The sequence below is a fragment of the Mobula hypostoma genome, chromosome 5, assembly GCF_963921235.1.
Source record: "Mobula hypostoma chromosome 5, sMobHyp1.1, whole genome shotgun sequence".
Classification (NCBI taxonomy): domain Eukaryota; kingdom Metazoa; phylum Chordata; class Chondrichthyes; order Myliobatiformes; family Myliobatidae; genus Mobula; species Mobula hypostoma.
This window is the reverse complement of record NC_086101.1, coordinates 93,825-110,516: the sequence shown is the minus strand read 5'-3', so window position 1 is coordinate 110,516 and position 16,692 is coordinate 93,825.

Genomic DNA, 16,692 nt, shown 5'->3' with positions numbered 1-16,692 from the left:
GGTCTATAATTACCTGGACTAACCCTACTACCTTTTTTGAACAAGGGGACAACATTCGCTTCCCTCCAATCCTCCGGTACCATTCCCGTGGACAACGAGGACATAAAGATCCCAGCCAGAGGCTCAGCAATCCCTTCTCTCGCCTCATGGAGCAGCCTGGGGAATATTCCGTCAGGCCCCGGGGACATATCCGTCCTAATGTATTTTAACAACTCCAACACCTCCGCTCCCTTAATATCAACATGCTCCAGAACATCAACTTCACTCATATTGTCCTCACCATCATCAAGTTCCTTCTCATTGGTGAATATCGAAGAGAAGTATTCATTGAGGACCTCGCTCACTTCCACGACCTCCAAGCACATCTTCCCAACTTTACCTTTGATCGGTCCTTCCTTCACTCCTGTCATCCTTTTGTTCTTCAGATAATTGAAGAATGCCTTGATGTTTTCCTTTACCCTACTCGCTAAGGCCTTCTCATGCCCCCTTCTTGTTCTTCTCAGCCCCTTCTTAAGCTCCTTTCTTGCTTCCCTATATTCCTCAATAGACCCATCTGATCCTTGCTTCCTAAACCTCATGTATGCTGCCTTCTTCCACCTGACTAGATTTTTTCACCTCACTTGTCACCCATGGTTCCTTCACCCTACCATTCTTTATCTTCCTCACCGGGACAAATTTATCTCTAACATCCTGCAAGAGATCTCTAAACATCAACCATATGTCCATGCAACATACATCAAAGTTGCTGGTGAACGCAGCAGGCCAGGCAGCATCTATAGGAAGAGGCGCAGTCGACGTTTCAGGCCGAGACCCTTCGTCAGGACTAACTGAAGGAAGAGTGAGTAAGGGATTTGAAAGCTGGAGGGGGAGGGGGAGATGCAAAATGATAGGAGAAGACAGGAGGGGGAGGGATAGAGCAAAGAGCTGGACAGGTGATAGGCAAAAGGGGATACGAGAGGATCATGGGACAGGAGGTCCGGGAAGAAAGACAGGGGGGGGGGTGACCCAGAGGATGGGCAAGAGGTATATTCAGAGGGACAGAGGGAGAAAAAGGAGAGTGAGAGAAAGAATGTGTGCATTAAAAAGAGTAACAGATGGGGTACGAGGGGGAGGTGGGGCCTAGCGGAAGTTAGAGAAGTCAATGTTCATGCCATCAGGTTGGAGGCTACCCAGACGGAATATAAGGTGTTGTTCCTCCAACCTGAGTGTGGCTTCATCTATACAGTAGAGGAGGCCGTGGATAGACATGTCAGAATGGGAATGGGATGTGGAATTAAAATGTGTGGCCACTGGGAGATCCTGCTTTCTCTGGCGGACAGAGCGTAGATGTTCAGCAAAGCGGTCTCCCAGTCTGCGTCGGGTCTCACCAATATATAAAAGGCCACATCGGGAGCACCGGACGCAGTATATCACCCCAAATATAACACCTTATATTCCGTCTGGGTAGCCTCCAACCTGATGGCATGAACATTGACTTCTCTAACTTCCGCTAGGCCCCACCTCCCCCTCGTACCCCATCTGTTACTCTTTTTAATGCACACATTCTTTCTCTCACTCTCCTTTTTCTCCCTCTGTCCCTCTGAATATACCTCTTGCCCATCCTCTGGGTCACCCCCCCCCACCCCCCCGTCTTTCTTCCCGGACCTCCTGTCCCATGATCCTCTCGTATCCCCTTTTGCCTATCACCTGTCCAGCTCTTGGCTCTATCCCTCCCCCTCCTGTCTTCTCCTATCATTTTGCATCTCCCCCTCCCCCTCCAGCTTTCAAATCCCTTACTCACTCTTCCTTCAGTTAGTCCTGACGAAGGGTCTCGGCCTGAAACGTCGACTGCGCCTCTTCCTATAGATGCTGCCTGGCCTGCTGCGTTCACCAGCAACTTTGATGTATGTTGCTTGAATTTCCAGCATCTGCAGAATTCCTGTTGTAACCATATGTCCATAGTACATTTCACAGCAAAAACATCATCCCAATTCACACCCATAAGTTCTAGCCTTATACCCTCATAATTTGCCCTTCCCCAATTAAAAACTTTCCTCTCCTCTCTGATTCAATCCTTTTCCATAATAATGCTAAAGGCCAGGGAGCGGTGGTCACTGTCCCCCAGATGCTCAAACACTGAGAGATCTGTGACCTGACCCGGTTCATTACCAAGTACTAGATACAAACCATAGAAATCATAGAAAAACTACAGTACAGAAACAGGCCCTTCTTGGCTGTGTCGATACATTTTCTGCCTAGTCCCACTGACCTGCACACGGTCCATATCCCTCCATACACCTCCCATCCATGTATCTGTCCAATTTATTCTTAAATGTTAAAAAAGAACCCGCATTTACCATCTCGTCTGGCAGTTCATTCCATACTCCCACCACTCTCTGTGTGAAGAAGCTCCCCCAAAGTTCCCTTTAAACTTTTCCCCCCTCACCCTTAACCCATGTCCTCTGGTTTTTTTCTCCCCTTGCCTCAGTGGAAAAGGCCCTCTTGCATTCACTTTATCTATACCCATCATAATTTTATATACCTCTATCAAATCTCCCCTCATTCTTCTAAACTCCAGGGAATAAAGTCCAAACCTATTCAACCTTTCTCTGTAACTGAGTTTCTCAAGTCCTGGCAACATCCTTGTCAACCTTCTCTGCACTCTTTCAACCTTATTTATATCCTTCCTGTAATTTGGTGACCAAAACTGAACACAATACTCCAGATTCCGATCACCAATGCCTTACACAACCTCATAATAACATTCCAGCTCTTATACTCAATACTTTGATTAATAAAGTCCAATGTAACAAAAGCTCTCTTTATGACCCTATCTACCTGTGACGCCACTTTCAGGGAATTTTGTATCTGTATTCCCAGATCGCTCTGTTCTACTGCCCTCCTCAGTGCCTTACCATTAACCCTGTATGTTCTACCTTGGTTTGTCCTTCAAACGTGCAATACCTCACACTTGTCAGTATTAAACTCCATCTGCCATTTTTCAGCTCATTTTTCCAGCTGGTCCAAGTCCTCTGAAAACCTTCCTCACTGTCTACTACACCTCCAATCTTGGTATCATCAGCAAATTTGCTGATCCAATTTACCACATTATCATCTAGATCATTGATATAGATGACAAATAACAATGGACCCAGCACTGATCCCTGTGGCACACCACTAGTCACAGGCCTCCACTCGGAGAAGCAATTCTCTACTACCACTCTTTGGCTTCTTCCATTGAGCCAATGTCTAATCCAATTTACCACCTCTCCATGTATACCTAGCGACTGAATTTTCCTAACTAACCTCCCATGCGGGACCTTGTCAAAGGCCTTACTGAAGTCCATGTAGACAATATCCACTGCCTTCCCTTCATCCACTTTCCTGGTAAACTCCTCGAAAAACTCCAATAGATTGGTCAAACATGACCTACCACGCACAAAGCCATGTTGACTCTCCCTAATAAGTCCCTGTCTATCCAAATGCTTGTAGATGCTGTCTCTTAGTACTCCCTCCAATAACTTACCTACTACCGATGTTAAATTTACCAGCCTATAATTTCCCAGATTACTTTTCGATCCTTTTTTAAACAACGGAACAACTTGAGCCACTCTCCAATCCTCCGGCACCTCACCTGTAGACAGTGACATTTTAAATATTTCTGCCAGGGCCCCTGCAATTTCAACACTAGTCTCCTTCATGGTCCGAGGGAACCGCCTGTCAGGTCCTGGGGATTTATCCACTTTAATTTTCCTCAAGACAGCAAGCACCTCCTCCTTTTCAATCTGTACAATTTCCATGATCTCACTACTTGTTTCCCTTAATTCCATAGACTTCATGCAAGTTTCCTTAGTAAATACAGACGCAAAAAACCTATTTAAGACTCCCCCATTTCCTTTGGATCCGCACATAGCCAACCACTCTGATCTTCAAGAGGACTAATTTTATCCCTGACAATCCTTTTGCTCTTCATATACCTGTAAAAGCTCTTTGGATTATAAAACCATAAGACCATAAGACAAAGGAGAAGGAGTAGTCCATTCGGCCCATCGAGTCTGCTCCGCCATTTTATCATGAGCTGATACATTCTCCTATTTAGTCCCACTCCCCCGCCTTCTCACCATAACCTTTGATGCCCTGGCTACTCAGATACCTATCAATCTCTGCCTTAAATACACCCAATGACTTGGCCTCCACTGCCGCCCGTGACAACAAATTCCATAGATTCACCACCCTCTGACGAAAAAAATTTCTTTGCATTTCTGTTCTGAATGGGCGCCCTTCAATCCTTAGGGCATGCCCTCTCACACTAGACTCCCCCATCATGGGAAACAACTTTGCCACATCCACTCTGTCCATGCCTTTCAACATTTGAAATGTTTCTATGAGGTCTCCCGTCATTCTTCTAAACTCCAAGGAATATAGTCCAAGAGCAGACAAACGTTCCTCATATTTTAACCCTCTCATTCCTGGAATCATTCTAGTGAATCTCCTCTCTACCCTCTCCAACGTCAGCACATCCTTTCTTAAATAAGGAGACCAAAACTGCCCACAGTATTCCAAGTGAGGTCTCACCAGCGCCTTATAGAGCCTCAACATCACATCCCTGCTCCTATACTCTATTCCTCTAGAAATGAATGCCAACATTGCATTCGCCTTCTTCACTACTGACTCAACCTGGAGGTTAACTTTAAGGGTATCCTGTACGAGGACTCCCAAGTCCCATTGCATCTCAGAACTTTGAATTCTTTCCCCATTTAAATAATAGTCTGCCCATTTATTTTTTCTGCCAAAGTGCATAACCATACACTTTCCAACATTGTACTTCATTTGCCACTTCTTTGCCCATTCTTCCAATCTATCCAAGTCTCTCTGCAGACTCTCCATTTCCTCAGCACTACCAGCCCCTCCACCTATCTTCGTATCGTCAGAAAATTTACCCACAAAGCCATCTATTCCATAATCCAAATCGTTGATGTACAATGTAAAAAGAAGCGACCCCAACACTGACCCCTGTGGAACACCACTGGTAACCGGCAGCCAACCAGAATACGATCCCTTTATTCCCACTCTCTGTTTCCTGCCAATCAGCCAATGCTCTATCCACGTATGTAACTTTCCCGTAATTCCATGGACTTTTATCTTGTTAAGTAGCCTCATGTGTGGCACATTGTCAAAGGCCTTCTGAAAATCCAAATATACAACATCCACTGCATCTCCCTTGTCTAGCCTACTGGTAATTTCCTCAAAAAATTGTAATAGGTTTGTCAGGCAGGATGTTCCTTTAAGGAATCCATGCTGAGTTTTGTCTATCTTGTCATATGCCTCCAGGTACTCTGTAACCTCATCCTTGACAATCGACTTCAAAAACTTCCCAACCACCGATGCTAAGCTAACAGGTCTATAATTTCCTTTTTGCTTCCTTGCCCCCTTCTTAAATAGCGGAGTGACATTTGCAATCTTCCAGTCTTCCGGAACCATGCCAGAATCTATTGACTTTTGAAAGATCATTGCTAATGCCTCCGCAATCTCCACAGCTACTTCCTTCAGAACACGAGGGTGCATTCCATCTGATCCAGGAGATTTATCTACCTTTAGACTATTCAGCTTCCTAAGTACTTTATCCTTCATTTTGACTGCCAAGGCAACCTCATGTCTTCTTTTAGCCCTCCTGATTTCTTTCTTAAGTATTTTCTTGCACTTCTTATACTCCTCAAGCACCTTATTTACTCCCTGTTTCCTATACATGTCATACAACTCCCTCTTCTTCTTTATCAGAGCTGCAATATCCCTTGAGAACCAAGGTTCCTTATTCCTACTCACTTTGCCTTTAATCCTGACAGAAACATACAAACTCTGCACTCTCAAAATTTCTCCTTTGAAGGCTTCCCACCTACCGATCACATCTTTGCCAAAGAACAACATGTCCCAATCCACACTTTTTAGATCCTTCCTCATTTCTTCAAATTTGGCCTTCTTCCAGTTCAGAACCTCAACCCTAGGACCAGATCTATCCTTGTCCATGATCAAGTTGAAACTAATGGTGTTATGATCACTGGAACCAAAGTGCTCCCTTACACAGACTTGCGTCACTTGTCCTAACTCACTTCCTAACAGGAGATCCAATATTGCATCCGCTCCAGTTGGTCCCTCTATATATTGATTTAGAAAACTTTCCTGAACACATTTTACAAACTCTAAACCATCTAGACCCCTAACAGTATGGGAGACCCAATCAATATATGGAAAATTAAAATCCCCTACCACCACAACTTTATGTTTCCTGCAGTTGCCTGCTCTCTCTCTGCAGATTTGCTCTTCCAATTCTCGTTGACTATTGGTTGGTCTGTAATACAATCCCACTAATGTGGCCATACCTTTCTTGTTTCTCAGCTCCACCCATAAGGACTCAGTAGACAAGCCCTCTAATCTGTCCTGCCTCGATCTAGTATGGCATTCCCCCTAGTCGGCCTGTCCACATACTGTGACAGAAATCCATCCTGGACACACTTAACAAACTCTGCCCCATCTATACCGTTGGAACTAATCAGGTGCCAATCAGTATTCGGGAAGGTAAAGTCACCCATGATAACAACCCTGTTATTTTTGCACCTTTCCAAAATCTGCATCCCAATTTGGTCCTCTGTATCTCTGCTGCTACCAGGGGGCCTATAGAATACCCCCAATAGAATAACTGCCCCCTTCCTGTTCCTGACTTCCACCCATACTGACTCAAAAGTGGATTCTGCTACATTACCCACCCTTTCTGTAGCTGTAATAGTATCCCTGACCAGTAATGCCACCCCTCCTCCCCTTTTTCCACCCCCTTTTTCCACCCTCTCTATCCATTTTAAAGCACTGAAATCCAGGAATATTGAGAATCCATTCCTGCCCTGGTGCCATCCAAGTCTCTGTAATGGCCACTACATCATAATTCCATATATGTATCCAAGCTCTCAGTTCATCACCTTTGTTCCTGATGCTTCTTGCATTGAGGTACACACATTTCAGCCCTTCTACCTTACTACCTTTACACCATGTATTATGCTTCTCTTTTCTCAAAGCCTCTCTATATGTTCGATAGAACACGGAACATAGAACATAGAATAGTACAGCACAGTACAGGCCCTTCAGCTAACAATGGTGTGCCGAGCCTCAAACCCTGCCCCCCATATAACTCCCACTTTAAATTCCTCCATATACCTGTCTAGTAGCCTCTTAAGCCTCACGAGTGTATCTGCCTCCACCACTGACTCAGGCAGTGCATTCCACGCACCAACTACTCTCTGAGTAAAAAACCTTCCTTTAATATCTCCCTTGAACTTCCCACCCCTTACCTTAAAGCCATGTCCTCTTGTATTGAGTAGTGGTGCCCTTGGGAAGTGGCGCTGGCTATCCACTCTGTGTATTCCTCTTAATATCTTGTACATCTCTGTCATGTCTCCTCTCATCCTCCTTCTCTCCAAAGAGTAAAGCCCGAGCTCCCTTGAACTCTGATCATAATGCATACACTCTAAACCAGGCAGCATCCTGGCAAATCTCCTCTGTACCATTTCCAATGCTTCCACATCCTTCCTATAGTGAGGTGACCAGAACTGGACACAGTACTCCAATTGTAGCCTAACCAGAGAATTTTATAGAGCTGCATCATTACATCGTGACTGTTAAACTCTGCCCCTCGACTTATGAAAGCTAACGCCCCATAAGCTTTCTTAACTACCCTATCTACCTGTGAGGCAACTTCCAGAGATCTGTGGACATGTACCCCGAGATCCCTCTGCTCCTCCACACTATCAAGTATCCTGACATTTACTTTGTACTCTGCCTTGGAGATTGTCCTTCCAAAGTGTACCACCTCGCACTTCACCGGGTTGAACTCCATCTGCCACTTCTCAGCCCACTTCTGTATCCTATCGATGTCTCTCTGCAATCTTTGATAATACTCTACACTATCTACAACACCACCAACCTTGGTGTCGTCGGCAAACTTGCCAATTCACCCCTCTACCCCCACATCTAGGTCGTTGATAAAAATCACGAAAAGTAGTGGTCCCAAAACAGATCCTTGTGGGACACCACTAGTCACAATCCTCCATTCTGAATGTACTCCCTCCACCACGACCCTCTGCCTTCTGCGGACAAACCAACTCTGAATCCACCCGGCCAAACTTCCCTGAATCCCATGCCTTCTGACTTTCTGAATAAGCCTACCATGTGGAACCTTGTCAAATGCCCTACTGAAATCCAAGTAGATCACATCCACTGCACTACTCTCATCTATATGCCTAGTCACCTCCTCAAAGAACTCTATCAGGCTTATTAGACATGATCTGCCCTTCACAAAGCCATGCTGACTGTCCCTGATCAGACCGTGATTCTCTAAATGCCCAGAGATCCTATCGCTAAGAATCCTTTCCAACAGCTTTCCCACCACAGACGTAAGGCTCACTTGTCTATAATTACCCGGACTATCCCTACTACCTTTTTTGAACAAGGGGACAACATTCGCTTCCCTCCAATCCTCCGGTACCATTCCCATGGACAACGAGGACATAAAGGTCCTAGCCAGAGGCTCAGCAATCCCTTCCCTCGCCTCATGGAGCAGCCTGGGGAATATTCCGTCAGGCCCCAGGGATATATCCGTCCTAATGTATTTTAACAACTTCAAAACCGCCTCTTCCTTAATATCAACATGCTTCAGAACATCAACCTCACTCATATTGTCCTCACCATCATCAAGTTCCCACTCATTGGTGAAAACCGAAAGAAGTATTCACTGAGGACCTCGCTCACTTCCACAGCCTCCAGGCACATCTTCCGACCTTTATCTCTAATCGGTCCTACCTTCACTCCTGTCATCCTTTTTTTCTTCACATAATTGAAGAATGCCTTGGGGTTTTCCTTTACCCTACTCGCCAAGGCCTTCTCATGCCCCCTTCTTGCTCTCCTCAGCCCCTTCTTAAGACCCTTTCTTGCTTCCCTATATTCCTAAATAGACCCATCTGATCCTTGCTTCCTGAACCTCATGTATGCTGCCTTCTTCCACCTGACTAGATTTTCCACATCACTTGTCACCCATGGTTCCTTCACCCTACCATTTTTTATCTTCCTCACTGGGACAAATTTATCCCTAACATCCTGCAAGAGATCTCTAAACATCGACCACATGTCCATAGTACATTTCCCTGCAAAAACATCATCCCAATTCACAGCCGCAAGTTCTAGCCTTATAGCCTCATAATTTGCCCTTCCCCAATTAAAAATTTTCTTGTTTTCTCTGATTCTATCCTTTTCCATGATAATGCTAAAGGCCAGGGAGCGGTGGTGGATCTGGCTTTACCCCATGCACTTCTTTCATTGGTCTATCACTCCGGGTCCCATCCCCCTTGCAAATTAGTTTAAACCCTCCCAAACCATGCTAGCAAACCTACCTGCAAGGATATTGTTCCCCCTCGAGTTCAGGTACAACCCATCCAATCTGTACAGGTCCCACCTTCCCCAGAAGAGATCTCAATGATCTAAACATCTAAAACCCTGCTCCCTGCACCAAATCCTCAGCCACGCATTCAACTGCCATCTCCTCCAATTCTTACCATCACTGTCACGTAGCACTGGCAGCAATCCTGAGAACGCCACCCTTGAGGTCCTGTTCTTCAACCTTCTGCCTAGTTCCCGAAACTCACGCTTCAGCACCTCATTCCTCTTCCTGCCTATGTCGTTGGTACCAACATGTATCACGACTTCTGGCTGCTTTCCCTCTCGTACCAGGATGTCGTGCACCCGGTCAGAGACATCCCAGACCCTGGCACCCGGGAGGCAACAAACCAAGCGGCTGTCCTTCTCACGTCCACAAAATCTCCTGTCTGCTCCCCGGACTATAGAGTCTCCAATGACGACAGCTCTCCTCTTCTCCGTCCCACGCTTCTGCACCACCGGGTCAGACTCAGTGCCGGAGGCCCTGCCACAGTGGCTCACAGCTGGTCGGTCGTCCCCACCAACAGTATCCAGGCCGGTAAACTTATTATTCAGGGGAATGACTACAGGGGTGCTCTGCACTACCTGTCTGCTCACCTTCACTTTCCCCCCTCTGACTGTCACCAAACAATCTGCTTCCGACAGCCTAGGTGTGACTGCCTCTCTGTAGCTCTCAGCTCTGACTGCCTCATTCTCCCTTATGAGTCGAAGGTCATCCAGCTGCTGCTCCAGATTCCTTACACGGTCTTCCAGATCGCCCAGCCGTATGCACTTCTGGCAGATGTGACTCTATGGGAGAGGGGCTTTCCCCCAAGACTGCCATATTTCACATGAGAGGCACATTACCATCTCAAGACTAACTGCGAGCAAGCTCGTCCTCCGCCTTTTCTCGTCGAAGCCTCTCGAGTCAAAGCCTCAAAACTCCACTCCTTCACTGGCTCACTCACTCACTGCTGGACCGGATGGTATCAGCCACAGGGTACTGAAGGCCTGTACGAGCCACCTGCCTGGTATTTTGTAGCATCTTTACAATCTGAGTCTGTCAGGAAAAGATACCAGTGCTGTGGAAGACTTCTCACTTGGTTTCTCTATCCAAGAAGGTGACTCAATCGAGTCTTTATGGCTACATACCAATTGCCCTAACATCTCATGCGATGAAGGTTCTGGAGTGGCTGGTGTTGGGCCACATTTGAGATCTTCATTGGACCCTCTGCAGTTTGCCAAGCAGCCTCTTGTGGGAGTAGATGATGCCATCGTCTACCTGTCACAGCGAGCTCACTCTTACCTGGATGATGTTGCTGGCATTGTGAGCATCACACTGTTTGATTTCTCTAGTGCCTTGAATACAATTCAGCCACTTCTTCTGAGCGAGAATCTGCAAAGGATGGGCGTAGAACACTGCACTGTCTCCTGGATTACTGACTACCTGACAGATAGATTCCAGTTTGTACCCCAGGTAGTTCTCTGCCTGAGGTGGAGGTGAGTGGTACTGGAGTCACACGAGGGACTGTCCTGTCTCCGTTTCTGTTCACACTGTATGCCTCAGACTTTCAGTGCGACTCTGCAAATATATGTGTGTGTGTGTGTGTGTGTGTGTGTGTGTGTGTGTGTGTGTGTGTGTGTGTGAATATAATTCCCAAACTCGTTCAAGCTCGGGTGGCAAGATTTAAAGTCTTACGATGGTAATGTAAGGAAGTTCAGCGCAATTCATGGAGTTGGTGGGGGAGAGAGAGGTGTTTGTAAGCCGAGGTGAAATCCACAATAGGAAAAGAACGAATTAGCAGTCTTCCATCTTCCGTCGTCGGACTCCGAATCCACTCTTGAGAAATAGCCAAAAGTAGCTTCTCACATAGGGGACCGTCTTCAAGGCAAAACTATCACCCAGGCAAGGATAGTGTGGCTAGGGTGAAAATACATGATGTTAAAAGTTCAAGCAAATCCACTGATAGAAAGGTTGTGAATGGTGGTAAAAATCTTCTGAGGTGTATATATTTCAATGCTAGGAGTATTGTGGGGAAGGCGGATGAGTTGAGGGTGTGGATTGACACGTGGAATTATGACGTTGTAGCAATTAGTGAAACTTGGCTACAGGAGGGGCAGGACTGGCAGCTTAATATTCCAGGGTTCCGATGTTTCAGATGTGATCGAGGCAGAGGAATGAAAGGTGGGGGAGTGGCATTGCTTGTTAGGGAAAACATTACAGCAGTGCTCAGGCAGGACAGATTAGAGGGCTTGTCTACTGAGTCCTTGTGGCTGGAGCTGAGAAATAGGAAAGGTATGGCCACACTAGTGGGATTGTATTACAGACCACCCAATAGTCAAAGAGAATTGGAAGTGCAAATCTGCAGAGAGATAGCAGGCAACTGTAGGAAACATAAAGTTGTGCTGGTTGGGGATTTTAATTTTCCATATATTGATTGGGTCTCCCATACTGTTAGGGGTCGAGATGGTTTAGAGTTTGTAAAATGTGTTCAGGAAAGTTTTCTAAATCAATATATAGATGGACCAACTAGAGGGGATGCAATATTGGATCTCCTGTTAGGAAACAAGTTAGGACAAGTGACAGAAGTCTGTGTAGGGGAGCACTTTGGTTCCAGTGATCATAACACCATTAGTTTCAACTTGATCATGGACAAGGATAGATCTGGTCCTAGGGTTGAGGTTCTTAACTGGAAGAAGGCCAAATTTGAAGAAATGAGAAAGGATCTAAAAAGCGTGGATTGGGACAGGTTGTTCTCTGGCATAGATGTGATCGATAGGTGGGAAGCCTTCAAAGGGGAAATTCTGAGAGTGCGGAGTTTGTATGTTCCTGTCAGGATTAAAGGCAAGGTGAATAGGAATAAGGAACCTTGGTCCTCAAGGGATATTGCAACTCTGATAAAGAAGAAGAGGGAGTTGTATGACATGTATAGGAAGCAGGGAGTAAATAAGGTGCTTGAGGAGTATAAGAAGTGCAAGAAAATACTTAAGAAAGAAATCAGGAGGGCTAAAAGAAGACATGAGGTTGCCTTGGTAGTCAAAGTGAAGGATAATCCAAAGAGCTTTTACAGGTATATTAAGAGCAAAAGGATTGTAAGGGATAAAATTGGTCCTCTTGAAGATCAGAGTGGTCGGCTATGTGCGGAACCAAAGGAAATAGTTTTTTTGCGTCTGTGTTTACTCAGGAAACTGGCATGAAGTCTATGGAATTAAGGGAAACAAGTAGTGAGATCATGGAAACTGTACAGATCGAAAAGGAGGAGGTCCTTGCTGTCTTGAGGAAAATTAAAGTGGATAAATCCCCAAGACCTGACAGGCGGTTCCCTCGGACCTTGAAGGAGACTCGTGTTGAAATTGCAGGGGCCCTGCCTGAAATATTTAAAATGTCGCTGTCTACAGGTGAGGTGCCGGAGGATTGGAGAGTGGCTCATGTTGTTCCGTTGTTTAAAAAAGGATCGAAAAGTAATCCGGGAAATTATAGGCCAGTAAGTTTAACGTCGGTGGTAGGTAAGTTATTGGAGGGAGTACTAAGAGACAGAATCTACAAGCATTTGGATAGACAGGGACTTATTAGGGAGAGTCAACATGGCTTTGCGTGTGGTAGGTCATGTTTGACCAATCTACTGGAGTTTTTCGAGGAGGTTACCAGGAAAGTGGATGAAGGGAAGGCAGTGGATATTGTCTACATGAACTTCGGTAAGGCCTTTGACAAGGTCCCACATGGGAGGTTAGTTAGGAAAATTCAGTCGCTAGGTATACATGGAGAGGTGGTAAATTGGATTAGACATTGGCTTGATGGAAGAAGCCAGAGAGTGGTGGTAGAGAATTGCTTCTCTGAGTAGAGGCCTGTGACTAGTGGTGTGCCACAGGGATCAGTGCTGGGTCCATTGTTATTTGTCATCTATATCAATGATCTGGATGATAATGTGGTAAATTGGATCAGCAAGTTTGTTGATGATACAAAGATTGGAGGTGTAGTAGACAGTGAGGAAGGTTTTCAGAGCCTGCAGAGGGACTTGGACCAGCTGGAAAAATGGGCTAAAAAATGGCTGATGGAGTTTAATACTGACAAGTGTGAGGTATTGCACGTTTGAAGGACAAACCAAGGTACAACATACAGGGTTAATGGTAAGGCACTGAGGAGTGCAGTGGAACAGAGGGATCTGGTAATACAGATACAAAATTCCCTAAAAGTGGCGTCACAGGTATATAGGGTCGTAAAGTGAGCTTTTGGTACATTGGCCTTTATTAATCAAAAGTATTGAGTATAAGAGCTGGAATGTTATGATGAGGTTGTATAAGGCATTGGTGAGCCCGAATCTGGAGTATTGTGTTCAGTTTTGGTCACCAAATTACAGGAAGGATATAAATAAGGTTGAAAGAGTGCAGAGAAGGTTTACAAGGATGTTGCCGGGACTTGAGAAACTCAGTTACAGAGAAAGGTTGAATAGGTTGGGACTTTATTCCCTGGAGCGTAGAAGAATGAGGGGAGATTTGATAGAGGTATATAAAATTATGATGGGTAGAGATAGAGTGAGTGCAAGCAGGCTTTTTCCACTGAGGCAAGGGGAGAAAAAAACCAGAGGACATGGGTTAAGGGTGAAGGGGGAAAAGTTTAAAGGGAACATTAGAGGGGGGCTTCTTCACACAGAGAGTGGTGGGAGTATGGAATGAGCTGCCAGACGAGGTGGTAAATGCGGGTTCTTTTTTAACATTTAAGAATATATTGGACAGATACATGGATGGGAGGTGTATGGAGGGATATGGTCCGTGTGCAGGTCAGTGGGACTAGGCAGAAAATGGTTCGGCACAGCCAAGAAGGGCCAAAAGGCCTGTTTCTGTGCTGTAGTTTCTATGGTTTCTCTGGTTTCTAACACGAGTAGCCTCCACAGGGTCAGCCCTGCTACACACCGTGATAGCCACTGATCGATCCTCAACCCACCCTGGTGGGCACTCGACAGTTCCACCCAGTGACTCTTCCGTCACTGGCTTCCTTTCGTTGACCGGTCGCCTTAACCGGTGTTCCACTCTGTGTCTCCGCGAGAGAGTCATCTGACCTTGCTTAAATAAACACACTGCGAAGCAACTGTAAACATCGAACTGTCCATCACATAACCCCACCTCTCTCTCACCATCGCAATCCACAAGCAGGCGGCAGTACTGTAGCAACACACATAAAAGTTGCTGGTGAACGCAGCAGGCCAGGCAGCATCTATAGGAAGAGGCGCAGTCGACGAAGTCCTGATGAAGGGTCTCGGCCTGTAACGTCGACTGCGCCTCTTCCTATAGATGCTGCCTGGCCTGCTGCGTTCACCAGCAACTTTTATGTGTGTTGCTTGAATTTCCAGCATCTGCAGAATTCCTGTTGTTTGTGGCAGTACTGTAGTCAGTTTATCTCTTTCTCTCCATTTTAAAGGCACAAACATGTCCGTCACAGCTGCTTTATGTTAGTGTCACAAGGATCGTTACAGAATAAGCGTATACATCAGTTCATCGTCATGCGACAGGAGGACACACATCATAGTACAATAGTATCTGCTTTATTATTGAAAATTAATTAATTATTATTCATTCTATATTTGATTTTTACTTAAATCTGCACACTTCTTGGTGTGTTTTTAAATTATGCTGCCATAATGATAGAAATTCCAACTCGGGATTAGACGCCCATGGGTAGAGGTCTGAGCGAATTCCGGATATCGCGCATGCGCTCAATAGATGAGAGGCGCTCGAGGATTGGCCGCAGGTAAGAGGGAGTTCCGGGTGGGTCTTTAATTATCGGTGTTTGAACTGCGATTGAACAACAATGACTGTGCGCCCCGGCCACACCACTCCTGCAACTCTGGACAGTTCACGGTCCTTTCCCTCTTTTTCAGCCCCAGAGTTTTCGGTTGATGACCGTTGGCGTCGTCGCCATTTCTGCGGCGCATGCGCAGCGCTGGATCCTTGGATGGCGGATAGATCGGTTTTGTTGGTGTGGGCTTCCGGGTAATGAGGCAGCCATGGGTAATACTACCGGTTTCAGTACGCTGGATGAATTCAGCAGGTCGGGCAGCACCAGTTAGAAACGATGAGTCGACGTTTCGGGCCGGAACCCTTCGTCAGGACTGAAGAATGAAAGATAGGGAAGGATTTGAAGAATGCTTGTAGTTTCAGTTGAAAAACCAGTAATTTGAAAGACAGAGGGGTGGGGGAGGGGAAGCATTGACATCATAGCCCTGAAAACAAAGGGTAGCAGAAGAAGAAGAAGAAAGAGGCGGAACGATGAGGGAGCTGGGGGGGAGGGTAGAGTGAAATAGGGATAGGGGAAGAGAGGGGGAGGGAATTGCCAGAAGTTGGAGAATTCTATTTTCATACCAAGGGGCTGGAGACTACCTAGACAGTATATGAAGTGTTGCTCCTCCAACATGAGTTTAGCCTCATCATGGCAGTAGAGGAGGCCATGTATGGACATATCTGAATGGGAATGGGAAACAGAGTTGAAGTGGGTGGCTACCGGGTGATCCTGTCTGTTGTGGCGGACGGAGTGGAGGTGCTCAACAAAGCGGTCCCCCAATCTGCGTTGGGTTTCACCGATGTAGAGGAGGCCGCACCGGGAGCACCAGATGCAGTAGATGACCCCAACAGACTCACAAGTGAAGTCTTGTCTCACCTGGACGGACTGTTTCAGGCCCTGAATGGTTGCAAGAAATGAGGTGTAGGGACAGGTGTAGCACTTAAGCTTACAGGGATAAGTGCCGGGTTGGAGGTCAGTGGGGATGGACGTGCGGATAAGGGAGTCGCGGAGGGACCAATCCCTGCGGAAAATGGAGAGGGGTGGAGAGGGAAGGATGTGCTTAGCAGGGATCGGTCCCTCCGCAACTCCCTTATCCACACGTCCATCCCCACTGATCTCCAACCCGGCACTTATCCCTGTAAGCGTAAGTGCTATACCTGTCCCGACAACTCATCTCCTGCAACCATTCAGGGCCCCAAACAGTCCTTCCGGGTGAGACAACACTTCACCTGTGAGTCTGTTGGGGTCATCTATTGCATCCAGTGCTCCCGGTGCGGCCTCCTCTACATCAGTGAAACCTGACGCAGATTGGGGGACTGCTTCGTCGAGCACCTCCACTCCATCTGCCACAACAGACAGGATCTCCCGATAGCCACCCACTTCAACTCTGCTTCCCATTCCCATTCAGATATATCCATACATGGCCTCCTCTACTGCCATGATGAGGCTAAACTCATGTTGGAGGAGCAACACTTCATATACTG